General features: G+C 34.5%; 1 pseudogene; it reads right to left on the reverse strand.

The window, feature by feature from the left end:
* Positions 1 to 8,746: 8,746 nt before the first annotated feature.
* On the reverse strand, positions 8,747 to 9,319 carry LOC127214814 (serine/arginine-rich splicing factor 3-like; annotated as a pseudogene).
* Positions 9,320 to 21,021: the final 11,702 nt, after the last annotated feature.

Raw genomic sequence — 21,021 nt, forward strand, 5'->3', positions numbered from 1 at the left:
ATTATCTGAAAGGTTGTAAAAACCAGAGATACAGGGGATCAGCTTCAAAATAGCAGTGTGTAGACATAACTGGGAAAATGCACCCATGAAATGTTAAAAATGTTGTTGTCTGTTCTAGACCTGTATAGGGAAACTACTAGTTGCTAACTTAGATAAGGAAAAACCTTGCAGGGCTCTAGTCACAAATGAGGAGTTACAGGCAAATAATGGCTACGGAAAGAAGGAAAATCAATGTTCTCCAGAGGTGAGCCCTCTATTAATTAGGTTATCTGTGTGCAAAATGGTCTGGTATAAACTCATATACATATGTTCAACTGTGAATGGATTCCATAGGTTGTTTTCTTTTTCTTTTCCTTTTGTGTGTAACAGTATTAATTAAAGAGGTCATGAATTTGTGAGGTCGGGTGTGAGGAGTTGGAGGGAGAAATGGAGGGAAGAAATGTTTCATATAGATTTGATATAATTCTCAAAAAAAGTTAATTAAAGAAAAAAATATTTATGGAATAGACAGCAAACAACACAGTTAAAAACTATTTAAATATTTTATTCATATTTCTCTATATTTACTTCTCTTTCATGATACCTGACCTGTGGCTTGAAAAATGGATATAAGCAACATCTTTTATCATAAGATTAAAAAGTGATCTCATTGTTTTAATAGTTCTGCAAATAAAATATACTAAATAATATAAATACAAATTTTAAGAAAGCAAATAATGAACTAAAATAAGGATAGAAATCTATAATCAAATTTACAATGCAGATGTAATTGAAGTTAGAAAAAACATGTGAAAAGGTGTTTCTAAATTTTGCTTATGTTTATAGAAAGATATCCTCCATCACAGAAAATTATTTTATTTATTCTTACTAAATGAAAGAAATCGAAATAAAGCTTAGTTGATATTGTGTGATAGAGACAAACCTGTCATACCTAACTTTAATTCAAAGTTAAAATTAATTATGAAACCTTACTAAAACATACCTAAGACAAGATGGTTTATAGATATACTCCTGTTTTAGCAAGGGTCAATTATTGTTTTTAAATAATTCCCACATTTTTTTTCTTACCATTCTTAGTAGTAGAGAGGGGTATGATTTTCTAAATAGGCAATAATCAGAATAATAATATATTGCCCATAAAGACTAGAAATTTGTTTCTTTTTTTGTGATGGCTCACAGACATTTGTGTATAAACTTTATTAGTGAAATTTGTATGCCATTAATGCTTTAGAATAGGAAAGTTTGCATCTGGCTTCTGCTCTGACTGAAGTGACCCAACCTGTTATATGGATTCTGCCATATCTTGGTCTCTAAGATATCTATGCTTAGCACTTTATTTTCTAAAAGAATTTTTATGATATATTTTTATTTTTTGTTCATTGGTGTTTTGTCTACAAGTATGTCTTTGTGATGGTATCAGATACTCTGGAACTGGAGTTATAGGCAGGTATAACCTGCAATGTGAGTTCAACGAATTAAACCTGGATCCTCTGGAAGAGTAACCACTGCTCTTAACAGCTGAGACATCCATCCAGCTTCTTTTTTATTTATTTTTAATGGAAGAGACATATATGGCTTATTCATGATTGTGCCTTTTATACTTTTTGAATCCTTGATTAAAGAAAACACCTTGCTTTTGCTTGAAAGTATAAATAGGTATAAGGGGCCTATCCCTTTTTCAAAAACTGTAGGAAAAAATATTAGAAGGTAGAATGGTAGTACAATTCAGTTAATCTCTGCTCCAGTGTCCTCTGAACATGCTGTGGTGTTGCTCATTTGGCATTTATACAGTCAATAGAATTAAATCACTGTAAAGTCAACAAGTACCCAAGGATATTATCCCTTTAAAGAAAGCATTTCTATGATTTTAATTCTTCTTTTAATCTAATGTCAGTATTCTAAATTTATGAAGTTCAGTTCAAGTTATATGATAACACTTGAGGTATTGTAGGAAAGAATTAAATGATAACAATTAAGTATTATAGGAAACTAACAGAGACCCTAGACTAAATTCATCTATATTTATACAAGACATTTTAATCAATAGACCAAATTTACTGCATGTACTGTCCATTTTCTTATAAGATATACATCAAGTCTAATTCTTTACTGAAGCCCATACCTGAAAACTAGATACTATTGTAGACAGTAAGAACCATTAAGCAGAAAAATATCTTTGAGGAATGACAAGGTGTTTTGATACCTAAGGTTCAATTTTTTTGTCAATTAGAACTTCAATTTTACTGTGCCTAGAATCAAATGGATTCAGTAGCATTTTTAGTCTTTTTTTCTGTTTATCTTTGACATTGTATTTTAATTACAACATTTATTAATTCCCTCTAAATCCTTTCATATACCCCTCCCCACTCTCCTTCATATCCATGGCCTCTTTTGCTGCTATGCCAATTATTATTTCATATATATATATATATATATATATATATATCCCCAAATATAACCCACTTAGTATATATATATAGTACTATTTTTATGTATGTTGCAGATCTAAAATAAACTTCCTTACTATTATTTCAAATCACAAAATTATATAATCTACACCATCTTTACCATTTCTTTTGTAGAATACTGATTTATATACAAATTATAATTGTTTATATTTAATCAGAAATATGTATTTTATCAAATTTCAAGTAAAAAAATTGTTGTTTTGTGCATCAATGATATTTCTTTCCATCCCAATCACTCAGTGAATATTGTGCTGTTGGATTGATATTATCTTCATTTTCCTCCTTTATTTTGCTTTTTGCTCTGACTTGTAAAACAAAATCCGTTATTTTGGCTTGATTTTCTTGCAGCTGACATCTGGTGCTGTCAGTGTATCTGGAAATGGTTCAGAAAACATAGCTGTTAGGGAAAAAAAATATAGGAGCATTTTCTCCTTTGTAAATGTTAGACACTGATCCTCCCAAAGCTAACTAACCTTTCCACCAGTTTCATTTGAATGAAGTTCTATCATTAGAAAAAAGAATGAGCCAAGTTTCTGGAGCAATTAAAGAATATTATCATAATGTAATGTTTTTAGAATTTGGTTAATGTTTTAATACTTAACGCAAAAAATATTCTTAAAATTTTTCCTTATTTTCTCATTTCATATTTAGTGTCTGTTAAATCAGTCACAGGTATGAAGTTCAAAAATATTTGACTTCACATTCTGTAAGATTTTAATGCTAGATATAGAAAATAAGACTTTTTTGTGATATGTCCCATCTATGACACTTCATTTACAAATCTAAAAACAGAGTAGAAGATATTTTTCCATTCAGAATGGAGCTAAACTATATCAGCAAGAGAAAATATCTTTAATCCAGTAAAATCAATTCAGAGACCAGGGCTCAGCTTGTAGGGGGAGCCCTGGCATCAATACAGATTAGATGATTCTGAAATAACTTAAGGACTGACAGGGTGCTCTACATTTGTCCTCTAGAACACTGAATACTCAGAAATGTGTGTTACTTCTCCCATAGAAAGCTATACTCTGAGGTCAGTATCAGATGAATGATTGCAACAAAATTCCAGCTATACCACAAGAATTAGGAGGCATGAATGGTCACTACTGAAACTCCCTCTCATTCTAAACTTACTGATGACTTTACAAATCTAAACCTGGTTTCATAAGAAACTCTAAATAATAGTTCTAAGTTTAATAATTTCATTAAACTCAGAAATTCATAGGAGAAAAAACAGAATGAATTCTTGCTAAAATGTAGCCTGCTTCTGAATTTTGAGGAAAGTAGTTTCTCAGAAGACCTGACTGATGTACAATTGACATAGCTACTTTTAGCTGTATCTTACAATTAGCTAGGACTCATGCATACATAGTTCTGTCTCCAAATGATATCCTTGGTTTAAAAGAATTTTCCCGCCAGATAAATAGCTTGGAAAGAAAATAAAAGTAGATTTCCTCATTATTTTCCTATTGCTATAAAGAGACACCATGATAAAGGCAACTTATGAAAGAAAGTTTATGGACGGCTTTACTTACAGTTTCAAAGGGTTAGTCCATGGCCATCATAGAAGGGAGCATAGCAACAAAATGAAATCATGGTTCTGGTGCAGTTGCTGAGAGCTCACCTGTTGAAATCATAGCCAGGAGTCAGAGAGACAGACAGACAGACAGACAGACAGACAGACAGACACACACACACACACACACACACACACAGAGAGAGAGAGAGAGAGAGAGAGAGAGAGAGAGAGAGAGAGAGAGGTTGAGAGAGTCACAAAGAATCACTGGAAAGTAGCATTAGCTTTTGAAACCTCAAAGTTTTCTCTAAGTGACATACCTCCTCCAACAAGGCCACATATTCTAATCTTTCCCAACATTGTCACCAACTAGGGACCAAGCATTCAAACATATGATCCCATGGATGGTATTATCATTAAAACTACTAAATACTACACCCTAGACTCCATAGGCACATGGCTTCAAAAGTCCTCATAGTTATGCAGAATCTCAACACTATTCCAAAGTACAAAGTCTTTCCTGTGATATAAGGCAATCTCTTAATTATAACCTGTAAAGTTAAAATCAAAACGTAAATTACATCCTTCTATCCTACAATGGCACAGAGTATACATTACCATTCCAAAAGAGAGAAACTGAGGCTTAGTAAGGAAACAATATACCAAACTATGACTGAAACCCCATATGTGATGATAATGATCTCTATACTCTTTCAGATTGGCTGGCTAAAAGGCACTTCTCTCTTTTAGGATTGTTCCCCTTTTTGTGTGCAGCTTTCTTTGACAGACATCCCATATCTTTGGCATCTCCAACATATTAGGGTTTCAAAGCTTCACATAATGGCTTCCATGACTCTTCATGCAGTGACTCCCTTGTCATGTGCCTGTCCTCCATGGCTTTCCATAAATGAAGAAAACCCACAATCCTTTTACTCCTGTGTCTTTCCAAAATCTAAAGCCAAAATGATGTTACCAAGTACTGTTTTCTGCATGGGATGGATGCTGACTCCTGTCTTGAAATATCTTTGAATTATCTTTGATTTGTTGATGCTTTCATTTGTTTAATAAGCTTTTCTTTGCTGTAAGAACAAAGGATTTCTTACACATTTCCTTTTTACAAGTTGGAAACCTAGTTGGGTGTGTAATATCCCTTCTATTTCCCATTTACGCCAGGCTTTTCTTTAAAGTTCTGAGTATAGCACTTTGCTTCAAAAGTTAAATTTCATGGTGCACTGCTTTCTATCAAATTGTACATTATTTTGAGTTTCTTTTCCTCCATTTCTCTTTTCAACCATAGATGTGCATATGATTGATTGGTAACAGCCACGTGACATAGTCAACACCGAGTTGTCTTAAAATTACCTCTGGCAATGAAATTAACCCCAAGCTCCTCATATATCCTTGGATAAATTAAAAAGAAAAAAAATAGCCTTTCTCATTTCCAAAATATCACAAGAATGTTCTCTTACAAAGCTGCACATTGTTCCCCTATCAAACCTTTTGAGCTGGTCCCACCATAGTTCACCTTGCTTTTGGAAGTACTGTCTTTAAAGTTCATATTAGATCTGTCTCTTAAGCCAAACTTCCAGTGCTTAGCTGTTTACTAGTTCAAAACCTCTATATCTTCCACATTTCTCAGGAAAAAGGAAAGAAGAGAAGGATCACATTAAGGCCTGTCTGAATATTCCATTTCTCAGTACCAACTTCTGCCCTAGGTACTTCTGTATTGCGGTCAGGAGACATCATGTACAAAGTATTTCATAAACAAAGAGTGTATAAGGAACTTGCATACAGTTTCTGAGGTTTAGTTCATTACCAACACAACAGGGAGCATGGCAGCAGGCAGGCAAACATGGAACTGAAATAGTAGCTAAGAGTTTATAAGGTAAGGCAACAACCATAAGCAGGGGGCTGCGATGGACTTTTAAAACCGTAAATTCCATTCCCAGTGATACATATGGTAAACAAACTGGGGACCAGGCACGCAAACATGAACCTATGGCATATAGGGACATTTTCTTTCAAATCACCACAAAAAGCTTGCCAAACACAATTTCATTAATTAAATCTGTAAAATGGAGTTTTTTTTTCTTGACTGAAAAATTTTGTTTCTAGAACTGAATGGAACAGCCTAAATATGCCAGTTGTTGGTGGTGCACTCCTTTAATATCAGAGCTCAGGAGACAAAGGCAGGTGGATCACTGTGAGTTTGAGGCCTATTCTACAAAGCAAGTTCAAAACTCAATGTATTTAATACCATCGATGTGTTAGAAACTTTAGGAAATCCTTTCACTAGTCACTTTTAGTACAGAGAGATATTAGTTTCTAAATAAGCCTAAGCAGGCTTACTTTTAAGTAAATTATAATTTGATCATTAATTATGTAATACAATGATTTATAATGAATTCTTTTATTAATTCAAAAGTATGAGAATACGAATTCTAGCTAAATGGGGATTAGGGAGGATAGTGAAAGATCAAATATATAATCCCATTTCTACTTTAGATGGTTAATCTCGGATATAGAATCAACTAACTCATGTTCCTGACAGGGTATGTAAGGTATTTTGTGGAAGGATTAATTGAGAGGGAAAAACTTTGTCCCAGAGTGGGAAACACCTTTCATTGGATTGCCCAGATGTAAGAGGGTCTGAGGGAACCTCATTGTTTTCAGTCTTACTGTCTTTGACCCAAGATGGGGATTTAATCCATTCAAACGCTGCTGTGACTGATGCCATTCTTTGCTCATGTTAGCCCCAGCTTGCTCAGCTTTCCAACAAAGAATAAAGGCAAACAGCTCCCAAGTAATTTTCAAGCTCCATCTTATATCCACTGAAGCATACACACTTATAAACTAGGCAGACACTAGGTTCTCAGCCACTTAAGTGTGCACCAGCCATTGTTGGGCTGCTTTGTCCACAGTGTGTAAGAAAATCAGATTATTTCTATTCCTCTACAAGAGCCCTAACTAATGCACAACCTATCTTAAAATTAGAACAAAGTGACATAAGTAGCACTCAAGTACATAGAGTCCAAATACAATTTCATAATCAAAACTGTTTCCAGTTAATTATGTCTCCAACCAGCTTTACTCTCAAATTGATAGCTTCCTTTTCTTTATCATTGTTGCACACTCATACACAAATGTGCACACACATACACAAACATGCACACACAGACATATATGTGAGTCTATTGTTGCTTAATGTGTGTGAAACATCAGGTCTGACCAGTTTGTATTGTCTCTTCCCTCCTTACCATTCCATATTAAGCCATTTCTAGCAAAGACACTCTCATAGCAGACTTTGTAGCATTTCAGATCTTACAATCTTTCCAACATCACTTCCAAAGTGTACACTCATTTATAAATACCATAATTTGGATGGTAGCACACATCTTATTAATATAAATATCTGCAAACTTGGCATCTTCAGTTTTACATTTTACTATTACAGATGTAGAAAACAGCAATGAAGATCACTAAGATTCAGATTCCAAAGCTTAATAAGTGAAGTTGGTTAGACAGGCACTGACAATGCAAGAGTAACTGTGTACTTCATTGGTAAATGAAGACCAAAGGAAAAAATGGTGAATTCAGTTTTAAGTTTATAAGTTAAGTGACATTAAAAGAGCTAATTAACACTTTAGGAAAGGAAGACAAAAACATTCAGGAAGTGTCTGAGTCAAATTTAACTCATATAAAACATGCAATATATGGACATTTGAGGAAGAAGTAATCAATGATAAATTTAAAAATATAATGACAATGATGGAAGGAATGTCTACTATGCTTATGACTTATTCCTGTAAATCGTTACACTGAGATTATTTCCCATTGTATTGTAGGAATGAGGGTTTTTTCTTTGAGTTTCTGTTGCATTATGATTTGATTTAATTGGACACACACACAAAAAATCTGAAACCATAACACCTCTAGATTTCTAAGAGAAAGGGTATGCATGCCTCCATACTCAACTGTTCATCATTACATTTAACCATATGGTGGATTTATATTATGATGGTTCAGTTTTGAATCCCATGCAAAACCAAGTTTTAAAACTTTGTTGAATGTTTTCATGCTGAAGATAAAATCCAATTTAACAGCTGCAATATACCACACTGATGCTACTTTAAAATGCCAGTGTCATGATCCTGAACTTGCTTCAATTCCTAAACAATGACTAACTCTTAGAAGGTGACAACTGAAGGTGATACCATGCTCACAAAACTGAGCTTTCAAGTTAAAAAGAAATTTGTAACCAAAAGTTTAATCCCAAGGATTCTCACAAACATATTACAAATGATAGCATGAAGAAGAAATCTTGCACAGTAACTCAAAGATTCAGCTCTACAATGCCCTCTTACACTGATAGGACACTGGTAACTTAAAGTCTTTCATTTCCAAATAAAGAACATTACAACTATGCATCCATATATAGCAATCAGTTAGGAAACTCTGAAAACCTTTAAGGTGAAGTTCCAACCCTTCACCTGTTAGCTGGTGTTCACTAACAGCTTTTAAAGACTTCCCATCTTTTTACCCACAGCTCCACACTGTATCCCAACTACTAGACAAACTAACTAGAGCTTTATTCCATTTCTGATAATGGTTTCTGTATCATTAGCACATCACACTTTAACTGGGCAGGATCTAGGATTAATTCAGTCTCTGAAAAACTAAAGTTCAAAGCAAATTTGACCAGCTAAAACATCTTTAAAGTACACCAAGTTTATGAAGTCTCAAACACAACTTGAATGTCCTGTACATACTCCTGTCAAATGAAGTTATTTCCTGTACACCACTTCTTTAGCAAACTGTTCTTCTACTTCCTTTCATTTGACCTAGATCAGCTATGAGACCTAGAGAAGGACTGAGATGGCATGTGGTTTCTCTCCAGAGACAGAGACCTTACACTTTTCCTGTCTCTAGGAAATGACTTGCTGTGGCTTCAAGAGAAGTTTCTCCTTCGTGGAGATGTTCTCTGAGGTGGGGGACTCCTCCTACAGTAATCATCTCGAGGGTGAGGACCCTAAGAGGGAGGTGGGCCATGATTGCAACTTCTTTTTTCACCATTCAACAGCTCCACTCTCACACTTTAACCACACAGTGTTCTTCCATCTGGCTCTAGGACAGCATAAGCAGCATCTCGAGGATCCTCAAATTCAACAAAAGCAAAGCCAGCAGGGTTCCGAGCAACCCACACACTTCATAGTGGTCCATAATAGCCAAAAGCCACCTCTAGTTCAGTCTTTTTCCCATTGTTTCCAAGGTTACCTACATACACTCTACAATCTAATGAACAGGAACCATGTTTCGAGATGCTGGGTTCAAACATCGAAGCTCAAACCCCTATAATCCAACAGGCCCACCCACACACTTTGGGATATGCTTTGGCAGATACTCTCCATTACCTAGCATACACGTAAAGTGGCCAGGTTTGTTTTCAACTGTGCTTTCCATATGAGGAACATAAATTATAAATGAAGAGTGATTAAATGTTAACTCTAAACGCAAATGTCTTAGATTGATAAGTTACATTGCGTGTTAGTTGTATCTCTTTGGGAAATGGTTTTATTTGTTTGGAGGATAATTTTCACATTTTTGCAAGAGAATCATAATCATGGCATTGATTTTATTCATTAGCATGAAAGTAAAAAACTTCATCCCTGGCATATCTTATAATAAGTAAACCATCAGTAAATGATTTTTTGTTTAGAAGATTATCATCATACATCAAATGAGGCTTGGGTCACAGACTGAAGTCAAGGTTTCTTAGACTATTTCTTGAATTGGATTAAACTCTGGTGTCATGAGAGTGTCAGCTGAATGAGTTATCCCACTGCAGTACCCTTTCATATGGCATGAAAATAATAGAGGACATTCTTCCCATTAGAGTGTCTTGCTCTGATGAGCAGTAAGCCTTTTGCAGTTGCATTGTCTGTCATGAAGTGTATAACATTGTGAATGAGGGGCAAGAGGGCAGAAAGGAATGATGTCTGGCTTGAAGTAAATCTATGGACCATTTTCTTCCATTATGAGCTCTATATCAATTTTGGTGAAGTGTGTGTTATGAAACTTAGTGTGACCCACAGTGCCTTCTGTGCAGTTTTGGAGCTTTTTCTTAAATAATATGGTAGGTTGACCTTACTTACATTTACTCTCGAATGTCCTGCTTCCATCTACTTGCTTCTTCTATAAATGTCCTAATATTTTGATAAAAACCACATTCTTATATTTGATTTAGCTATTAATTGCTTTGATTTTTTCTATACTGATATCTAATGACCTCAATATTTTTGATTTGTGAATGTATTGGAATTCTGTCAATTCTTAAGCTTATGTAAAACCATAACACACAATCCCACACAATCACACTCTGTAGCTAATGGTGACTTCTGTACTTCACTTTGCATCATAAATATTGCACAAGCAATTTTCTCAAAAAAAAAATGTATTTATTTCTAGGTAGAAAAAGACATGAAAGAAGCCTGGAATATTTTTATCAATTGCCAAGATATAAGTAAAAGTAAAATACTGTTACAAAAGTCACTACTTTGAAGTCAAGTCAGTGCCAAGTTACAAAACACAATTCTAAGAAATTGCTATATGGAATGAATCAAAGTTGTTCTGGAAAAGTTAAGTGCAACAGAACATAGTTCCTCAGAAATGCATGAGAAACAAAATTTATAATTCCCCATAATGTGCACCTCATTCCATAAACATTGAGTGCGTGTTTGATAGGTGATGGATATATAATAATAAAAAAGACTTATTAAGTACTCTTGTTTATTCCTTTGTAAATCTATTCACAAAATTCTGGAAAAACAACCTATTTTAGGACTATGAATATTACAAGATATTTGTTACCTACATTCTCCCTAAAAGAAGTTCAGAAGTCACCTTTGTGGAAGTTTTAATGTCATCACAAAAATAGTGAAACCTGGAGGTAATGCCTTCTGCATGGCACTGAGCAAAATATTACTCAGCACTGAAAATGCTTTGTGCATCTCTTGTTGACCTGGTATTTCATAGTTGTAGGTAGTAAAACTCGCCTCTTGAAATCTTTGCCCAGTTAATTACTGGGTCATTATAAACCAAACTTGCACTATATTTATCATTTTGTACAAAATTATTTGCTTTATATTCACTTGATAATTTGTTTTCTTTAACTGTACCAGTGAGTTCCAGGCAGGCTTCTTAGATTCGAGAATTTCTTTCTCTATTCTAGATTATTATGGAATCCTTTGCTAGGTGGGTAAAAGGGTCATGAGCATTGATGACATTGGTAAGACACTAAGTTCCAAGGAAACTATTACCAACTAACTTTCAGAAAAGTTTTTGTTTGTGTTGATAGAGTTTAGAATATGGAAATGCTTCAGCTTGAAACCTTGAAAAAATTTAAAAGATCAAAACCAACAACAACAAATGCTAAAGAATGTTCATCTCCATTTCACAGAGCTTATCCTTTCTTGTTCTTCTCTATATATCAGACATTATATACATGGTTCTACCTCCACATGTATACTTGACATACTTAGGCTGTGATGTCTGTGTTCTTTATGAAACACTTTTCCTTATCCATCATTTCTAGCACCAAGTCCCCCAGTTTTTTATTGATTATCAATAGAATTTCATCACAATCTTGATTTTTTTTTTGTGAAGGACTCAGAGGACAGAAAAACTGAAGATACATGGACTTCAAAAAAATCCATGTCAGCCTTGGAAGAACTGAAAAGCCTGGGGAAAATGAGCCTTTATTAAGTACCACAAGTGTACTATTCTTACTTTTTGAGTGGCTTGACTTAAATCTTTTATGTACTTCAGTCTTGTTGTTTCGCCAGTTAGGCGAAAGGCAAATAATTAAATAAAAAACCATAAAATAAACATAGGTGAGGGAAGCAAAACTGAAGTTCATTTCCCATTTTTGATTTATTATTATCACAGATGCCATTTAAAAACCACTGCAAGGTTTGATGTTTGGGTAGAGTTTACCAAGCTATTTTAAATCAGCAAATATGATTCCCTGTCCATGATTTCTCTTTGAAGCAACTGTATTTGGTTCATTACCAAACAATTTCAATTGACACTATTTAAAAATTCAATTTTATATAATAAAATATATAATTCATAGATATTTAATTTGTGAGCTGTTTTTTTATCTGCTCAGGTCTCAAGGTTAAAGCTGCTGTCCCCAAGCATCTGATTCAATGAATGCTGCTATGTGTAGTGTATGTTTCGCAGTAGACCAATAAAAACAATCTGATTGATCTGTCTCGTTATGGACTTGATGGCTTCCAAAGCACTGGCTATAAAATAAGCTAACTGGAAAATCAAAGCTTTAGTGACCTCAGAGGACTTTTCATCTCATACTGCAGATTCAATCATGTTACTCTAAATTTAGATATCACATGCACAACACATTTTATATAACAAACCAGCAAAACCTTGTAAATAGCATTTTATTTTCTACCATTCCAAGCTGGTACATTTGGATGAGTAAAGAGCTTTCTGAGTTCCCCTTCTCTAAATGTGTAAACTTGTCTTTTGCCAGAATCTAAAGAGCCTGAAATCTCTTTTCAAGCACCTATAATTTTGTTTAAATGTTTCATTCCAAAAAAGACCTACTATCCTTTCTACAGAGTTCTCCTTACCCCATCTTTTGTCCTCTGTCCCTCCATGCCTAACCCATCACCTTTATGGGTAAATACTGCTGGTTTAACTCATTTAACTCTAATATTTCAATTTGTCAAAACATTGCATGTATTTACCTGGATTTCATTCAATGTCAACAGACTAAGAGAATCCAAAGAACTGGCTAGCTCAGGGACATCCCTCTCTCCATCTCTCTTCTTTCTTTTACAAAGTCTTATAGTATAATAATAGTATAATATATAATATTATTTATTTCTTCACTGACAGTTTTATATATGTATGCAGTATGGTTTAGTCATTTAAATACTAGTATCCTTTCTCATTCCTTCTTCTACTGAAACTTTTTCCCATGAATACTTCCCAAATTTCATGTCTTTTTTTTTCTTAAGACAACTGTAAGGGGTAGAAATTGATGATGATGACATGATTTATTCATTCATTTTGTTACATATTTATTAATATCCTAAGCAATGAGTTACTGACTCTATTGTATTAGCTAATATCCTCCACATCATGCTGTGTTTTCCTATTTTCATTTTCTGAATATAGGTCCTCCCTCAGCCTCTTTATTATGAAGACAGTTGCTGTTGGACTATTCAGACTATATCATGTTAACCAATCTAATACATCCCTATTTAAAATATATTCATTCTGTGGGTTTTATTTCTCCAGAATCCCTGACAAATATAAATGTTTATAGCTAGCCCCTTATACCTGAGCCTTTGTGTAAGTTCCATTCGTATGTACGAGACTTTTCAACCACCATGATCTCTGCTGGCTGTCTTTACCTCCTTTATCACAATAAATAGCAACTCAGTCCCTGAGCCCAAATAAGTAATTCCTCTCTTATGCTGTTTTTGTCAGGTATTTTGATGCATTAATGCCAACATTATGAATGAAATTGGCATGTGATCCAAATTCTTGTGAGTGTAACTCCATATTACTTTTCCCTCACTAATTTAGACTTTTCAAAACTAATCCAACACTTGCTGCATTTGAACTAACATTTATCTTTGCCAGAAATATATGCAGCCAAACTTCCATAAGCATTGCTTCCTTCAAATAGGACCTCCTGAAAATGGCATTCTGCCTTATGTTTATAAAGTAATTTCTACCACATGCTTCTCTAGTCTCTCTCAGACTATGTTTTGGCACATACTAATATGTGACATTTCTTCACAGGATCTATCTCGCTCACCTCCTGACCCTTTGTTATATATTTTTCTACTTTTGATTAACATATTCTACTCCATATCCTGTCGTGCCAGACCTCTTCAATATGTAGAACTTCATCAGTTATTTCTTGAATTTTAACACATTTTCCTGAAAATTACATATTGTGATTTTATAAGATGCTCATCTGATTGTTTGGTCATGGTTTCTTGCTTAAGAAATCAAGAAAACATTTTGGACTAGATTAGCAGAACCAATGCCAGGATTTCCTCCTATGGCATAATGTATGGTATTGATTTCTTTTTTTTCCCCTTAGGGTATTACTTTGGATAATTTGATTCTACTTTTATAAAAAAAACATCTGCTTCTACCTGCTTCTGTCTTGTTTTAACTTGGCTCTTTTGATAGATATGAACTTTGACGCTGTATGTAAAATTCTGTGTTTGTCCTGACTTTTTCTCATTTTTAGCATGGATTGAAGTTTATTTCTTGATTGAGAAAACTAATTATCTTTATTTTCATGATTTTAAATTATATTTCTTTTTTCTTTTAAATTTCTGTATTGCTGTTTCTTGTCAAAAGGTGTCATTCTGTAACTTAGGATGGCTTAAACCTCATTGTGTAGCCTAAGATGGCTTCTAACACCTGTAAAGTCCTTGCTTAAGTGCTGAGATTATAGATGTGAGCCACCACAACTAGCTCAAATGAGCATTGACTAATTGTTCATTTCTTCTACCAATTGTTAGCTAAGGTTGTACTGTAGATATCTCTTTCCTTCATTTCTTTGTCTATTGATTTTTTTTTCTCTTTTCAATATGTGAACATGTGGATTGCTATTTCATTTATTTTGGTATAAACTATATACTATCAATATTTAAAACTTAAAAGTTAGGACAATGAATTTCTGTTAAACTAAACACATAAAGATATTTTTGATTTTGGAAATACATGTGCAAGTTCAGTGGCTACTGTCCTAGGCCAAACATCTACACTCCTGAATAACATTTAGATTCCAGAATGCTTACCCTTGTCTTACATACTCCATGTGAAGGACGGCAAAGGAAAACCTAGGAAAATGTTTTGAATGGTTATCAGGTAACTACATTGTAAAGGTAAATTTAAGATTTATTGCTGGAGATAAAAAATATGATAGGAGTTAATAGAAAAAAAATGAACCACAGGATAGGAGAGGAAAGTTGACTTTGAAGTCATAAAGACATATCAGACTAGCTCCAATTATTATTAGGAGTTGAAAACTTCAACAATGAAACTTTCTCATCCACTACTGTACTTCAAAGTGTTAGAGTTAGCTTATATATTGATTTGTAAAGGAGAATATGGTGAAGACTGTTAAGTTTTGTGATGGGAACTATGTGGCATTAGAAAAATCACATGGATAAACAATACTGACACTCAATGAAAACAAGGGAGGCCTTGATTTTAGAATCACACAGGTAATATTTCCTTTTCCCCTGAATTTGTTTTTAATCATATAAACAGAATGGCCAGTGATTCAGAAACTTGAGGGTATGCTAAATTTTAGATCTAAGAGTCAAGGAGTAAAACGTGAAGATACTTTGAGTTGTAGTATGTAAAAAGTGGGAAGTACCAAACAACTGTTTTGTGTCTTTTTACAAAAATGCTAAAATCTTCAGGCAGTATTTGTAGAACTATAGCATATTGTACAATAGGTTTTACAGTCAATTTGAGTGACCTCACTCATCCTTAGATTAACAGTAGAAAACAGCTGATATCATTTTCTTTTATACTCCCTGTCTTTTGTTTGTAGTCCTCAAGATGTGCCACAACCTCCTATATATAGTCTCTTTATGGGCTGTGATTCATGTTTCTGACTTATGTCTTCCTACCTTGATAGTTGCAACTGGCTCTGATTTAATTTTTCAGCATTTTTGCTTAAATGCATCCTTGTTAGATACACATCATCTCAGCCCTTGCTGATAAGCAAAATACATGGGTGGGCTGTGTGAGAGGCTCATTAGAATTAAAACTGTCCTATAATTTAGCAAAACTGACAGCAATAAATCCCCTCAAATTCTTTCTCTCATCCTTCCTCCCTCCATCTGTCCCTTCCTTTCAATGTGTGTGTATTCACATGTGCTCATGTATGCTTGCATATGGAGGACAGAGGTTGCTATTGAACATCCTTATCAATCACTCTTCACTTTGTTTGAGACAGTGTTTCTGAACATGTAGCTCATCAGTTTGTTTAGAATGTTTGGTCCATGAGTTTCAGGGATCCTATTGTTTTGTGCTATACTCTCAGTACTGAGATTACAGATATGATTCTATGCTTACTGTTTACATTGATGTTAGGGATCAACTCTTGTCCTCAGGATTGAATAATGAGCTCTTAACTGATTGAGCCATCTACAGATACCACTAAATTATGATCATAGAAATCAACTGTCTGCCTTTTATTAGGTAAGGAATGGATATTTTTCTCAAGTTCTATGACAGAGTCTAAAGAATTTTTCTACTCCACAGGTCAATTTAATGCTCTTTCATTATTATTTAATTACTTGTGGCTGTTTTATACACAGATAACAGCTCTGGGGTGACAACCCAGAAACAATTATTTATGACAAAACACACACACATACAAACACACACAGGAATTATAATCCTTAAAATATTACCTAATAATTGGTGAATTTATAAAATATACTGACAAATGGTAGGGTTGTAAAGTAAGATAGTTTTTAATTTACCTAAAAATTAAAAAATGATTAATCTCATATAAAGAAAACTAATTTGTTACAATAAATGCTGAAGAAAACTTAAACCCAGTATTTCAGAATATGAAAAAATTATGGATATCAACAAAGATAGTTAAATATTCATGATTCAAACCCTTATATAACTTCTACATTACAGAAAGTAAAGGCTTCCTAAGTGGCAGGAACAAGGGAACAAAACAAGTTTAAAGGAAGCAAGGATATAGAGCTAGTCAGGAAGTAGCTAGGAGGAATGTTACAAAATTGGCCAACATATGATTAAAGAAGCAAACAAGTAGGTTGGTCCAGGTCCTAAAGAGTAAGCTCAGACGTAATTCAAGTTAGAAACAAAGTGTGATTTGTTGTTGTTGTTTTTTTTTCTTTCTTTATTGCTTCCTTCCTTCCTTCCTTTCTTCTTTTCTTTTCTTTATTCTTTTTAACATAGGGTTTCTCTGTAACTGTGGAATCTGTCCTGGAACTTGTTCTGTAGATCAAGCTGGCCTGGAACTCATAGAGATCTACTTCTCTGCACCTCCTGAATGCTGGCTAAAAGATGTGAATTTTTTTTTTTTTTTTGGACAGGATAAAATTTTTTATTAAAGCATAAAAAACTGAAAAAGGATTAAGAGGAAAGTTAATATTTACCACTTGAAAAATGAATTATGTGACAATGTGCAGAGAGCGAAAGACTTTGAGGTGATTTTTAAAGAGGTATAGCCAGAGAAATAATTAGAAACTTCCAGACCGCTGTCAAGATGTAGAAGTGTAAGGAGTATGGTTTTCCTGCCTGCCGTTGCTGGTCTTGTCCCGCCGCCGTGCCGCCAGCCCCATATAATGCACAGAGACTCTGTATTTGATACAATGCTATTGGCCAGGTGCTAGTTTCTTATCAGCTAGCTCTGTCTTAATTATTAACCCATTTCTATGTATTTCCACGTGGTCTTACTGAGAGCGGAGGAATGGCGGTTCTGTTCTCTCCAGACTCTCCATGTTGACTCCTCCTTACTCTTCCTATTTCCTCCTTGTCTCCTAGTCCCTCCTATCTTCCTTTCCTATTGGCCAACAGTGCTTTATTCATTAACCAGTATGAGAAAAATATACAGAATGACATCTCCCATCATAGAAGCCCTGGAATTTTGCCACAGTTACCTGCAAATTTCCCCAAAAGTGGATAGTCCATGTGTATTTTGAGAAAGTAAAACCTGGGATCTTATAGAATTGAAAGCATTATAAACTAAATTGTTCCTTTTTTCAATTCAAATTCTGGTCACTTCCAATGGAAAGCTGTGGCCTTTAGTTCAGATGTGTGTATCAAAGTGTTGTTTGCAAAGGCATAAGAATAAGGTTGGATATAATTACACATTAAGTAATCGTGTTTGTCACTTCTTAACATTGTCAGTAAGCTAATGAATTTACTGTCACCACAGAAGATTCGATCTCAATGGCTTACTTCTACTCTGAATTCAGAATATTAAAGAAAACTCCAGAAATAATGAAATTCTCAGATTTTGCAATATTCCAGAAAAGCTTGTATTTAAATATCTGACCTAATCTAACCTTGCATTCATAATTGCTGATTTAGGTTTGGATTGAACACATTATTAATATTCTTTGTGTTAAGAACTTGCTTTGTTGTTTTTGATAAATAATTGATAAGAACTAAGCTACAGGAAGATCTTTTAATCCTACCTGCATTTCAGAGGATCATTGCATTGTAGTAGTGAAGGCATGGGGTCAGATGAGGAAAATATGGCACTATGAACAGGGAGCACAGGCAATTAAAAGCTCTCAAGGCCTGAACCCAGTGACTTATGTCTTCTGTGAAAAGAGATGGTGCTTCACACTTTTTATTATTTTTTAATGTTTAAATTTATTTATTTGCTTTTTATTTATGCATGTGTGCCTGAATATATATCTGCACACCCAACCATCCAAACAGGGTAGCATTGGATCTTGAGTTACAGATGACAGTGTGTCGTAGGAACTGAAGTCAGGTCTTTGCCAGAGTAAAACACACTTTTAAATGCTATCACTCCATGCCTGAGTCTCCACCCTTTCAATGTTCTACAACCTCCACAAACAGAAAACTAGTTGGACCCAACTATTCGAACACAGGGATTTATAAAGGATATTGTGCCCTGAAATTGCAGTACTGTAAAATAAATTTCAGAACCACATATGATTTACTGTTATGTGTGGTTTTATACAATGGGAAATCGCTTGTTGTAAGAAGAATTCATTTAAGGAGAATTAAAGGCCAGCCTGGTCTACAGAGCAAGTTACAGAATAGTCAAGGCTATAAGAAAATACTTTCGTCTCGAAAAAAAAAATGTTGTCCCTTTCCCCTTCTCAGGGGTTAATATATGTCTCTGTTAGGGTCCTTCTTAATTCCTAGATTCTCTGGGGTTTTGGATGTAGGCTATTTATCTATCCTTTGCTTGTTCTATGTCTAATATCTACTTATGAGTGAGTATATACCATGTTTTTCTTTCTGTGTCTGTGTTACCTCATTCAGGATGGTTTCTTCTGATTCTTTTGGCCTTTGAGTAGTACTCTATTGTGTAAATGTATCACATTTTCATTATCCATTTTTCTATTGAGGGACATCAAGGTTACTTCCAGGTTTTGGCTAATACAAATAAGGCTTCTAAGAAGAAAGGGACAAGATCTCCTGCGTAAATTGGAAGCATGGGGCAAGGGGAGCTAGGAGAAAAGAGGATGGGAGAAGAAGAAGAGGAGAGGAGAACATGAGGTATCAGGAAGTTCGAGTTGGAGGAAGAACAAAGAAGGAGAACAAGGAAAGTGCTATCTTATAATAGAGGCAGTCATTACAAGCTGAACAAGAAATCTAACCTGGCACCAGGTAAACTCCAGTGATCCTCAAGGATGACCCAAACTAAGAATCTTAGGAATAGTGTAGAGGCTGCCTTAAGCGCCCTTCCCCTATAATGAGATTGATGACTACCTTAAATGCCATCCTAAAGCCTACATTCAGTAGCTGATGGAAGCAGAAGCAGAGATTCGCAGCTAAACACTAAGATTAACTCCTGGATTCCAATTGTACAAAGGGAGAATTATTGAGCAAATGGGTCAACACATAATAACAGCTGACCTTAGCAGGTGGGAGCACACAAACCCCAGTCTAACAGCTAAGGAAGCAGAATAAGAGCAAACTAGGCCCCCTGAACTTGGGTGTCAGTTGAGAGGCTTAGGCAGTCATGTGACCTCTAGCAGTAGAACCAGTATTTAAATCTCTAGTGCACAAATGAATTTTGGGAGCCCATTCCCTATGGAGGGATACTCTCTCACCCTAGTTACATGGGGAATGGCTTAGGTCCTGCCCCAAATGATGTGACAGATTTTGATGATCCCCCATGAGAAGCCTCACCCTCTCTGAGGAATGGATGGGATGTGAGAATGATGGGGAGAATGGGAGGATGTGAGGGAGAGGAACTGGGATTGGTATGTAAAACAAGTTTTTTTAATTAAAAATTAAAGAGAATATAATTTAGTGTCAACTTCATTTCTATAATTAGACTTTTAATCTAAACAAGCACCATCATGAAGTTGAGAATCTAGTACTGGTCATTTCATGTTAATCTTTTGGAGTGATTTTTAACAATATATATTTAACATTTTGTCATTCTACTAAATTTTGAGAATCTCATTGATAATCCAGCTATCAAAATTCAGAAAATTCAGAAAAACTATCTATGAAAATTCAGAAAAACTAGGTCTCACTTAGAGTAGCTAAATTTACTTCTATTCAGAATTTTCTGAGCTTATGTGGATTACTATTTGCAGAATTAATGATACCATGTCTTTTGTGTTTTCTGTGATTTTTGAAGCAGGTAAATGTATAGAAAAATTAAAAAGAATAATAGGCAAAGAGGAAGAAGAAGAAACCCTGTTCAAAGTAAAAAACTATTTTAAATAGTCATAAAAGAAAATGTTCCTATTCCAAAATAGGAACAGTCTCCAAAATATTATTAAAACACACAGAACATCAAATACATTGAAATATAAAACACTAAAGATAGAGAACAATGAAAGGATATAAAAAGCTGCAAGGGAAAAAAGCCAAGTCTGAATAAAAGCAGACCTAATCAGAATTTTAGTTGCTTTCTCAATGGAAATTCTAAAAGCCTGATGTGCTCAAACAAACCCTTTTAGATTCTATAGGAGCAGAGACTCCATCCAAGACTACTAAACCCAAGAAAACATTCAGTAACCATAGAAGGAGAAAATAAAATATTTCATCACAAAGAAAAATTTAAACAATATCTATCTACCCATCCAGCCATACAGTAGGTACTAGACAGAAAATTACAACCTAGGAAAATTGACCATATTCAAAAAACACAAGAAATAAATACTCTCACACCAGTGAAATAAAAGGAAGGATAGCACACACACACATATATATACAAACACATACTCACACACAAGCACCACCACCACCACCAAAAACAAAAGA

The sequence above is a fragment of the Phodopus roborovskii genome, unplaced genomic scaffold (genome assembly GCF_943737965.1).
Source record: "Phodopus roborovskii unplaced genomic scaffold, PHOROB, whole genome shotgun sequence".
Taxonomy (NCBI): Eukaryota; Metazoa; Chordata; class Mammalia; order Rodentia; family Cricetidae; genus Phodopus; species Phodopus roborovskii.